The following is a 12,415-nucleotide window of genomic DNA, read 5'->3' on the forward strand; positions in this document are numbered from 1 at the left end:
CTATTTACGACGTTGACTACAATTTGCATGGGTCCGCTGGTTGCAGGAAGAAAATGCTGGGAGAAAGAAGACTGGTCGCTATCTTTGCCGAAGAATAATATCGACTGAATGTAACGACACTATCATAAGAAATAATATCCTCCTGTTAAATCGTGAATTTAAAGAACTGGTGCATGAGCATTTAGCTTTATGTATTTATTTACTTATTTATGTTTAGGGGACCATGAGCATGTACCTGGGCCAGAATCATGTGAGAGCCTCCCTTCCAGTTAATTATAGGCTTCTCTATTGGGCCTTCATCAGTGGACTGCATGTTATCAACAAGTGGAAAATGTGTTCCGTACAAAAAATAGTATGCGCTACGTATGGTACGGGGCACTAAAGGATCGAACCGTGCAACGACTTCCAAAACATTGTGTTTGTCATTCTAACAACACATTTATTCAACCAACAGACGAAATATACTACTGATTGTACATTGAAAACAGCAGCAGCAGCAACCAGGGCTGGGGGTGCAACAGAAGCAGTAAGCAGGCCAGAAGAGTGAAGACGCGGCTCTCTCTTCCGAACCAAACATTAGCCATCATTACAAAAGGGCTACCAAAAAGAACAAGTGGATGCATCAAACTAAATAAAGATCCTACTACACCAAGTGTACGCATCTAACTAACTGGCTCAGTTAGACGTTACTATTTATTAAGCTGCGGAGATTGGCTGGCGGCTTGAACCAGATGGGTGCCTGACGGGGGAAACTCCAGCCAGCAGGTCGAAGTCTGATACTTGCGACCCTCTCTCCTACTTTGGGCTGGAGAGCGTGGCGGCACATATCAGGGTATGGTGCATGCAGAGATGCATGGTACGCTATGTACACACAGTTTTGCCTGATGAACGAAACTGCGCTGCCATCATGATCCTTGCCGTCGGTTATCTCCTGGTTAATCCGATAATTCAGTCCGACAAATAGAGAGCGTGTACCAAGGCTACTTACCAACCTCCATTCAAAAATTCCTGAAGGCCCAGAGAAGCTGGGATCCTGCTCAAAGACGTTGCAGTGATTGTGATTATATTCCGCGAAACAACACGTCCGGTACGTGCGAACGATCATCAATCGTTCGTCGTCGTCTGATCGAGCCAGGAACCACCTGCAACTGCCATGCCGCTTTTGAAAGGTTCTGGGATTAGGAAGGGTAGGTACACCAGGCGGCCTACAACATCATATCAAGTTGGAGTCAAATAACCCTAAAAAAGTTGGAGTCAAATAAAAAAGGGCTCTTGATGTAATCAATCTTAAGAACAACATGTTATGAGCATGAATATTTTTCCAGTAAATGTTGACAGTAATATAAGCAAGCCATCATGATATCATAGGAAAGTAACATATTGCTGTAACAGCCGTTTGTAGCGATGACTGGAGTAGTCCAGCAATACGTCCAGCCATAGAAGGAGTCGACAGCATAAATGAAGCCCTTGTGTTCAATGGCATCAGAGAACCGTGGAGGATGTATGATCCTGTGATGGACGTGCAGATTCATCCACTTACCGCAGTCACATGTCAGATAGGAGAGACCGCGGTTGAAGAATGCAATTAGCTTGAAGTCTTTATAATTCACAGATCTTGTGGGCACTTGGCAGATTACAACCTTGAGCAAATCAAACTCGGTATCATGTTGGCTACTGTAAGATTCCTAGTATTCTGGGTCGCGGTGCCAAAGTAGTGCAATGTTAATCGAAGGAAGGGGGATCAATTGCCGGGTGTAGACCTCCACGAGCATCCAGCTGCCGCGACCGTCGACGAGCACCATCCAAGACGTGTTCATGCCGACCCAGTACATGCCGTTAATGTAGTTGAGGGTGACGAGGATCAGATCGCAGTCAAGGGGGTTGATTCTTGCCACCCTACGATCATTATGCTGCGTGACATGCTGTTTCTGAAGATCAGGCAGCATCAGCAAGCAAGGAGCTTGGCTTAAAAATCTCCGGCCTGAGGGCTTTGAGTAAACGGTACAGCCCCGACGAGCACGCGGCGAGCGGCATGGTACTGAGATTGTCCACACGTGAAACAATGAGCTTGATTACCTCTGTGGGGAGCGAATTCCAGCCACTCTTTCGGCAGACGCTGCTAGGTTCTGCCATTGTTAGTGCTTGGGTTTCGGACGAGGGGGGAGGCGCCTTAGCGGGGATGGAAGATTGGACGAGGGGGGAGGCGCCTTAGCGGGGATGAAAGAGCGGACAAAGATGGAGAAGCGAATATGTGTTGCGGGAAGTGGAAAGGTGATGATGACTACAGCACGCCGCTTGACTTACGAGACACATACCAGCAGCGTAGGGTCATATTGAAGTCAGACAACTTGCTTGAGTGATCACAGTACTGGTCCGATCATTGTTATATCAAAAGTAAATTGTTTAGAGTGAAACATACGATATTTTTAGTGCTACGTATATCAAAAGTAAACTGTTTTCTTTCAAATTTGTGAATATGTATTATTCTACTTTGGATCTGTTGCAATGGACGGGCTCAATGTTATAAAGGTTTATCTCTTGCATTCTCCGCAACCAACACCTAGTGTACTGGTCCGGGCCGGATGCTCCCAGTGCGATGACCTGAGTTCGAATTCTATCCTAAACTTTAGCTTTTATATTTTTTTAATATATACTATACTTCTTTCGCTACTGCGCTGGCAGTGGAACCCACAGAGTACTTAGAATATAGGATTAAGGATGGATTTGTTTCTTTTTAACTTTCTGCACGAATCTGTAGCCAGCCTGCAAGTCATGTACACTGTACTGACAGTGGAACCCACAGAGTACTTAGAATACAAGATTAAGGATGTAATTAACTTTTTATAGAGGGAGAATCATACATGCAATTAACTCAAATGGATTGGACGTGACTCTATTATTCTCCAACGGAACCGGCAAATTTCCTCCCGTGGGCCAGACTAGGTTTCTCGGTTTGCATGCGGGTTTAACGGAGGGTTTGATGGAGGCGAGCAGGCGTGTTCAGGCAGGCGTGCAGTGGACAGCGCAGTACTATTCGATTTCACAACTACAACTAGTATATTACTAGTATGCGGGTACGTGCATAGCACGTGCAAAGTACAATTCGTGAAAACAGATCTCCCATGCTGATTTTTTTCCTTAAAAAAGAAGTCCTTGAAAAGTCTAATAAATCAACAATTCTATTCTGTTTGTATGTAAAGTTATCATCACAGCTATCCTAATTTCACTAATCAAAATGTCCTAGGTGTATAAGTCTTCCCTCCTTCTTGGTCACGGTGCACAACCAAAGATGACTTATTGACCTGGACGGAGGGAGTAGCACAGTCTGCAAGCATATATAGAGAGAGACGTGTAGTGCGATAGTATATAGTAAAGTTTGTGATATATGCACGTACTTACAAAATGCGCACAAATACGCAAGGTTTCCAAACTTTCCCTTTTACATACTTAATTAAGGACGCTAATAATTCCTGAACGTTCGGGATTTATCATTTGCATCCCAAAACTAATGAGATCACCTTACGAAACAAAAATTATACTCCTACTAAAAGCCACAGCGCTCGCAGGAGCGCTTGCGGCGCGCCACGAGTGCCCTGGTGCACGGCCGTTTCCTAGCGCGCCGACACAACGCCTCTTCCTCAGCCTCGCGACTCGTGAGGTGCTGATTGGCGGCTTGCCGACGGGCGAGCGCGATCTCATCGGTGTGGTGATCTGGCGCCAACAGGTACTCCTCCTCGCTGGAAGCATGCACCCGGTCTACGTACCGCCAAGCGTAGATGAGGTGCTTGGTCCCGACTGCACTCAGGGCTTTGACATGGGCGTCCTCCGCCACCCTCACACGAGCCTTCTGCCAAAGAGCCAATTGCCTGCCTCTCTCGGACGCGACATAGGCCTACCAGGCAGTTTGTTTTGCGGTGCGCTTCTCTTCCTCGGCCTTCTTCTCTGCCTCTATTTTTGCACACTCTGCTGGAGGCAAAGCCTCGCACAAGGTGACATCCATTTCTTTCCAAAGCTCCTTAAGGCTGGGGGGGCTCGGTGGGCGGCGCGGCATTCTCCTCGTAGCGGGGAGCTGACGCATCCTCCGACACGCGTGCTGGCGAGATTGGGAACGTCGACGCGTCCACCTCGACGCGTCGCGGCGAGGAGCGGAACGCCGACGCATCCTCCTTGACTAGTGGCGGCAAGGAACGAAACGGCGACGCGTCCACCTCGACGTGCCGTGGCGAGGAGCGGAACGCCGACGCGTCCTCCTCGACTAGTGGCGGCGAGGAACGGAACAGCGATGCGTGACCATCATGCAGTGTAGCGAGGGGCGCCTAGGGCTTGGGAGGGGCAATGCCATGGTGGTCGACGTGAGAGGGAGGGGGAGGAGATAGCGATGAACGTGAACGTGAGGGGGAGGAGATAGCGATGTCGTGGGAGGCGCAGTATTTATAGCGAGCAATGGCACACCTATGTAAGATATGGACTGAGCTACACTGACTTAACTGCAGGTCAAGTGGCGTCACTGACATGTGGGCCAGACCCCTGTTGGGACCATATGTCAGTGACACAATGCACCTGCAGTTATGTAACTGCAGCAGCATCCCGAAAGATATGTTGTGTGATTAACGTAACAACTACTCCCATAACATGCTCAGATTTCAAGGTGCATTAATTCATTGCATGCGAGGATTATGAGAAACTTGACCAATGCATGTACTTCATGCATGCATGCATTGCAATTAATGCATTGGTAAACATAATTCTTTGAGAAAAATGAGCGCATTAATTGAGTACTTTTACAAACCATGAAAATTATTCCACCACTCATCATCTACCTTGGTTGGTGAGATTTTTGAATTGAACCCTATAAACCAGAAAGGAGGTAGTACATGGGCATATTTGTTGGAGTAAATTACGGGGAAGGGAAGGGGTGGAAATATTGCTGGTCACAACGGATTGGACGAGCGCGGGGGGAGGAGAGTCATGCATGCATATTTTTTCCACATGGGGTAGAGTGGTGGGACCGCCGGAGGGAGAAGGAGAGTCTGGCAGGCATATTGTTTCCACACATGGAGAGGAAAAGATTTGGAGACAAACGGTCTTCCTGCAGGTATCGGGAATGGTGCATAATAAGTCTCATCTTGCATGTCGGGCTTGGTATAGTCTCAAGTCATTAAAAACATACACTGCCCACACATGTTCATATTTCAAGGTGCATTAAATTATTGCATGCGATGATTAAGGCTGGCCATAATGGTGGTATCTTAGCTGGTATCATGCACACGAGAATAGCAAACATGCTGACGTGGCAAAGAATTAAAGAAGAGAGGGGGTTAGAGTAACTAGTGTTCATGTATGCATTGGTAAACACATTTTTTTGTGAAGAACTACAAAAACTATTCCACAGCCTCTATCTTTCTAAGAGTAGGTGAAAATTTTGAATCAAGCCCTTTAAACTAGAAGGGAGGTAGTAGTACTCTAATAGCTAACCTTGGCCATGTTTGGATCCATGTGTTAGAGTTAGTTTGGGTTAGTTTGAACTCAACTAACCCACAAAAATCTAACCCACCCAAGAGGTGCTTATTTGGGTTAGTTCTTCTTAGGACACTAAAAAACACATTTTTCTCTCGCTCTCCCCGCAGCAGATCCCTCCCCACTTCCTCGAAGCTTCTCATCCTCTCCCTCCCTCCCTCCCTCTCGCACCGCCCATGAAGGCACCTGGCCGTATCCGCGCTCCATCTAGCCATGTCATCCAAACACCTCTTTCGCTAGAGTTACTTCAGGGTTAGTTCAGGATTAGAATCTTTAACTCATCTAAATCATCTAATAGTTCTTATACTCATTATAATCGGTATTGTAGATATCGATATTTTTAATATATATTTGGTCAAATACTTTGCAAACGGTTGACGGAAGTAAAAAGGACCAGAGGGAGTATCATGCATGCGGAGTAGGCAAAAAAATTGCTCATTTATAGCCGGTCGAAGTCTCAAAGGGCGCGACCGCGCGAGGGAGGCGAAGGTCGTGGGAGGCGCGACGGTTGACAGAATTAAGTGAAGTTACCCACGCGCCGGCATGGCGTGCAAACAGGTAGAAGCTATACCGTCAGGCCTATGATATGGGTCTAGTAGACATGACATCTACTGGGTCCCGCATAGTTCTCGAGAACTATTTGGGGGCTTGCAGCCGTTTATCCACCAGGCAAGCCAGCAAACCCACGTCGTTCACACGCCCTACTCGTCCCCGTCTTCTACTAGTACAGTACCTTACAACATTTTGCTCCCAATCGTCTCGTCCTTTCACATTACACCAGTTCAACTTGTCCTAACCCTCCTCCAAAATCCATGGCCTCCCAAATCTCCATGGTCGCCGCTGAGTACCAGGTTAGAGCCATCACTGGCGATGAGTTCTTTGTCATCTACACACATGGATCCGTGATGGTGAAAGCATGCCTTGCTCGATTCCTACGCTTGTTCAACAGTTCAACGGATGAGTGGGTCGCTGGGGTAGATGTTGAGTACACCACAGTCCTGCAAAGAGAGAAGAAACTAAAGGAGGCAGAGAAGAAGAAGCCCGTCGTGATCCAGGTTTGCGTACATAACGAGTGCTTGGTCTACCACATATGCCATGCCGATGTTGAGTGCCAGGATTTTAAGAACTTCCTCAAGGACGGAAGAGTGAAATTCGTTACTGTAGACTTTAGGAACGACAGGGATGTCCTGGGTCGGATAGGCCTCGTTGTCGGTCAGCCCTTCGATCTCCAGAAGGCAAGCCTGGTGTCCTCCTCTTAGCCTTCAATGCTGACCCTGGCAGCAGCCATGATTGATCCTTTGTATGCTAAACTGAAGAAACCTCACCACAAGTTTCATCATGCATGGGAGTCGAATACATTAGATGAAGATCACATCATGTACGCAGCAATGGATGCCTACCTTTGTTTAAATATCTACAAGGGTTGGATGAAGAAGCAGAGTCCAGTGTCCAGTTCAAGCAAAGAAGCGTCGGCGAAGAGGAAGAGGGACGAGGATGAAGTCGAGGATGTGGACTCAGACTCCGAGTAGGTGGCAGTGCCGTCACTCATGCTGGTTCTACTACAGTGTCAAGCGGACTGGTTGCTTAGTTTATTTTCAATGGTGTGTTGTGCTGAGGCCCCAGCAGAACTATGTTTACGTTCTTTCTCGTTATTTGAACTCTTTAGTACGTACAGTAGTACTAGTACTATGTCTTACTACTGTTCTTCTTGCAGTTGGTACTAATGCTCGTATCTTCGTGTTGCTACTGTACTTAATACGTTCGTACTAGTAGTATAATTTGGGTCTGTCGATTTGTGAAAGAAGTTCGACGGAGCAAAGGAAGAAGACGGCAGAGAAGTTACCCCGGTATCTATATTAGGGTGGCAGGGTGCCCATGATCTATCTTATGAGTGTTGGGTGTGGAATGCAGTTCGCCAAAAAAAGGGATCGTGCCCGGTGTTAAATGGATGGCGGGGGTGGGGGAGCATGGCGGTAGCAGGTGGTTCAGGGGAGGACGCGGCGGCGGCAGGCAGTTAGGCGTGTGGCGGGCTGAGAAGATGAATGGTGCATCAATTTCGGAGGTTAAAGAAGCCCTTCTAGCCATCCATGTTGCATCAAACGGCTCACAAGAGTCGACGAACCCAAATTGCTCCTTCAGATTGCAGGATCCACGTGGCATTCAAGGTCTCAAAGGTAGATTCCGCGTCCGCACTCGGTTTGCAGGCTCAACGCGTGCGCGACCTGCTTCCGCTGCGACAGCCACCATGCGCGCCTCCTCTGCGTGGGCGGAGACGACAATGACACGCTAGTTCCTCCTCGTTGGCATGCTGGAGCACGCGCTCGTCCTCCTCTTCGTATGCTGCGAGCATAGACGCGGCTCCACCAGCTGCTCGCGTGCTTGGCAGTGCGGCGGCATCACGAGGAGTGACTGTAGACGACGTGAGCGGGCAAGCCTTCAGCTTGGCGGCGACACGGCGATGATGGGCGATAAATTGTTGGCCGGAGCAGGCGGGCAACGGCATGCGCAATGGCGGCGGCGGCATATTGATGAGTGCGCGTATGTGAGCTTAGTTTATTTTTATATAGGGTTGGTCAATGAGGGAGTCCTGGATTAGAGGGTCTCCGGACAGCCGGACTATATCCTTTGGCCGGACTGTTGGACTGTGAAGATACGAGATTGAAGACTTCGTCCCGTGTCCGGATGGGACTCTACTTGGCGTGGAAGGCAAGCTAGGCAATACGGATATGCATATCTCCTCCTTTGTAGCAACCTTATGTAACCCTAGCCTCCTCCGGTGTCTATATAAACCGGAGGGTTTTATTCCGTAGGACAACATACAATCATACCATAGGCTAGCTTCTAGGGTTTACCCTCTCTGAGGTCATGGTAGATATACTCTTGTAATACTCATATCATCAAGAACAATCAAGCAGGAACTAGGCTATTACCTCCATAGAGAGGGCCCGAACCTGGGTAAACATCGTGTCCCCTGTCTCCCGTTACCATCGACCTTAGACGCATAGTTCGGGACCCCCTACCCGAGATCCGCCGGTTTTGACACCAACATTGGTTCTTTCATTGAGAGTTCCACTGTGTCGTCACCATAAGGCTCGATGGTTCCTTCAATCATCGCTAGTGATGCAGTCCAGGGTGAGGTTTTCCTCCCCGGACAGATCTTCGTATTCGGCGGCTTTGCACTGTGGGCCAATTCGCTTGGCCATCTGGAGCAGATTGAGAGCTACGCCCGTGGCCATCAGGTCAAATTTGGAAACTTGAATTACCCAGCTGATATCCGTAGAGAATTGATCTTCGACGGATTCGAGCCCATGCCGGACGCGCCGCGCAGTCGCGGCAAGCAAGACATAATTCTACCGTCGGACAGTGTTCGGGAGATCGCATCCGCATCTACTCCGGCCTTTAATCCGGAGCAAGTCGCGTCATCCGAGAGCAGAGGGATGGACCCCGTCATGGAGGCCGCACTCTCAGTGGCGATAGAGCCGGATACTGACTTCACCCCATAGGAGAGCCGTGTCGCCGAACCACTGGATTTATCCCCGGTCGCGGACTCCGAGCCGCCTACATCTGTGCCTTTCGAAACCGACGGGGCACCGATCATGGAGTTCACCTCCGCAGATATCTTTGAGCACTCACCTTTCGGATATGTGCTAAATTCATTAAGGTCTCTCTCCCTGTCAGGAGAACCCTGGACGAACTATGTCCGGCTAGAATGGGATGCGGACGACGAAGAAATTCGCTGCCCACCCACCACCCACTTAGTAGCCACTGTCGATGACTTAACCGACATGCTCGATTTCGACTCCGAAGACATCGACGGTATGGACGACGATTCAGGAGACGAACCGGAACCACCGCCCAGAGGGCGCTGGGCAGCTACTTCATCACATGACGTATACATGGTGGAAACCCCCAAAGAAGCCAATGGCGATGAGACAGCAAAGGATGACACCTCCAAGAAGCAACCCAAGCGTCGACGTCAGCGGCGCCGCTCTAAGTCCTGCCATAGCAAGAACAGCGATAATAATAGTCCACGCGACTCTGGAAGAGATGACAACTGCACCACTCTAGTGGCAGAAAATGATCAAGATGCAAACTACAAACATAGTACGGATCCGACGTCCAAACACGAAGACGCCGAAGATAAGCCTCATCAATCCCCGTCTAGGGAGGAAAATAGTCCAGACAAAGATGCACCCATCATCCTGGAAACACACTTGGAGCAAGAGAACCTCCGCAGAAGGCTTACTGCCATAGGGAGAAGCCTGAAGAAACAGAAGCAAAGGCTCAAGGTCGCACAAGATACGCTCAATAGCAAGTGGAACAAAGTAACAAAATATGGTAGAAGTTACCATCCAAATAGCTATCAAAAGCGCAAGCTATTACCAGAATTCGATGATGAGGCCTTAGAGCCCATGCAGCCGAAAAGTGATACGGCCAACCGGCTGGATCCACCACCCTATGAACGCGATAGAGCGGCTAACAAAGTCAAGCATAAGTCAACACACGTTCTACGTGAGAACTTGCGTCAAAAATCCGGCGCGGCCAGATCTATCTATGGATCTAGGAAGCGCGCTATGGTACACAGCCAACATCGAACACTACAGCCGTCTAAATACTATAGCGCATCCCAATACAAGGGTGCCGCACACCCACTATGTTTCCCTGATGAGGTGCTGGATCATGAATTCCCAGAGGGATTCAAACCGGTGAACATAGAGGCGTACGACGGAACCACAGACCTTGGAGTCTGGATAGAGGACTTCATCCTCCACATCCATATGGCTCATGGAGACGATCTCCATGCCATTAAATACTTGCCCCTCAAGCTTAAAGGGCCAGCTAGGCACTGGCTAAAAAGCCTCCCCGAAAACTCAATTGGAAGTTGGGAGGAGCTCGAGGACGCTTTTCGGGCCAATTTTCAAGGGACTTATGTCCGACCTTCGGATGCAGACGATTTAAGTCATATAATCCAATAGTCCGGAGAGTCCACCCGAAAGCTTTGGAACAGGTTCCTCACAAAGAAGAACCAAATTGTCGACTGTCCGGACGTCGAAGCCTTAGCAGCTTTCAAACACAGTGTCCTAGACGAATGGCTTGCCAGACACCTCGGTCAAGAAAAATCGAGAACAATGGCAGCCCTAACAAGCCTCATGACCCACTTTTCTGCGGGTGAGGACAGCTGGTTGGCCCGTAGCAGCACCAGCAAACCAAGCACATCCGAAGTCAGGGATGGCAATGGTAAACCATGACACAACAAAAACAAGCGTCGAAATAAAGAAGGTAGCCCAGATAACACGGCGGTAAACGCCGGATTCAGGGGCTCTCGACCAGTCCAATGGAAAAGGCCTTTCAAAGGCAGCAGAGAAGGACAATCTGGCCTAAAAAAAATTCTTGACAAGCTCTGTCAGATTCACGGCACCCCAGACAAACCTGCAAATCATACCCACAGAGAATGCTAGGTCTTCAAGCAGGCTGGTAAGCTAAATGCCGAACACAAAGGGGAAGAGACACCAAGCGAAGACGAGGATGAGCCTCGCCAGCAAAGCGCCGGAGGGCAGAAAAATTTCCCATCGGAGGTTAAAACAGTAAACGTGATCCATGTGAAAAAGCGGAGAAGCAATCACACACTCCGATGCGCCATAGAGCCCGTCACCTGTAGTTCCAACCCCTGGTCGGCCTGCCCGCTCACTTTTGATCGTAGGGATCACGATACGCATATCCGGCACGAAGGACGGGCGGCCTTGGTGTTAGACCCAATAATAAATGGGTACCATTTCACAAGGGTCCTCATGGACGGCGGCAGTGACCTAAATCTGACATATCAGGACACAGTCCGCAAAATGGGGATAGACCCAACACAAATAATCCACAGTAATACTACCTTTGAGGGAGTAATACCAGGCCAAGAGACCCACTGCACGGGCACTCTACTACTAGAGGTGGTATTCGGTTCTCCCGATAACTTCCGAAGTGAAACGTTAACTTTTCACATCGCTCCATTCCGAAGTGATTTTCAAGCACTACTCGGAAGGGCGGCTTTCACTCGTTTTAATGCAATACCGCATTATGCTTTTCTCAAGATCAAGATGCCCGGTCCATGAGGCGTCATTACAGTTAGCGGAAACACCAACCGTTCTTTACGTACGGAAGAGGACGCGACGGCTCTAACAGCCGCACACTAGACGGCCTCACCAACCAGAAAAAATGGCAGGTCGTCAAGACCACGGACACGGTTAGAAAAGTCCGGCGTTCCATCATACATGCATGAGATTGGTTTTCGAACCCTCATAAAACGATACCAGAGGCTTCTCGCGTGTAATCAGGGCCAGCCCGGCTCAACTAGGCCTCTCTGGAATCTTGACAATTCATTCTTCTTTTTTGGCACGGCAACTTTCACCTAAGTTCTTTCCTTTCGCAGGTGAAAATCGTGCTACATCCGTCCAGGACACGGCACAACAGAGACACAGGCGCAGACGTGCATCAGGGACCCGCCCACAGGTTTCTTTTTAGATTAAGGCCCTGCGTAAACCTTTTTTACTGTCTCTTGTTGCTCACATCCTCCGGATACTCCACACAACCGAGAAGGATGCCGGCGTTATTGGCATGTGGCCACGCCAGGATTTTGCACGTACCTGGATGCATGGGGTTTCTTATAAAGGGCATTGTTCAGCCCGGTATATGTTATAAAGACCAAACACCTTAGGGAGTGTTCGGCGTCGCGAGTTTGGCACTATATGCATCAGCTCTGAATCATGTCTTTGGTCAAATGTTGGGTTTGCCCGGCTCCCACGTTTTGGTACCTTACGTTCCGTTATATCGGCTAAGGTAGCACTGGGAGAACTACTGCGATTGTGTCCTGGTTCATCCGGATGAGCACCTCAGTAGAGAAAACCGAAAA

The sequence above is a fragment of the Triticum urartu genome, chromosome 5 (genome assembly GCF_003073215.2).
Source record: "Triticum urartu cultivar G1812 chromosome 5, Tu2.1, whole genome shotgun sequence".
Classification (NCBI taxonomy): Eukaryota; Viridiplantae; Streptophyta; class Magnoliopsida; order Poales; family Poaceae; genus Triticum; species Triticum urartu.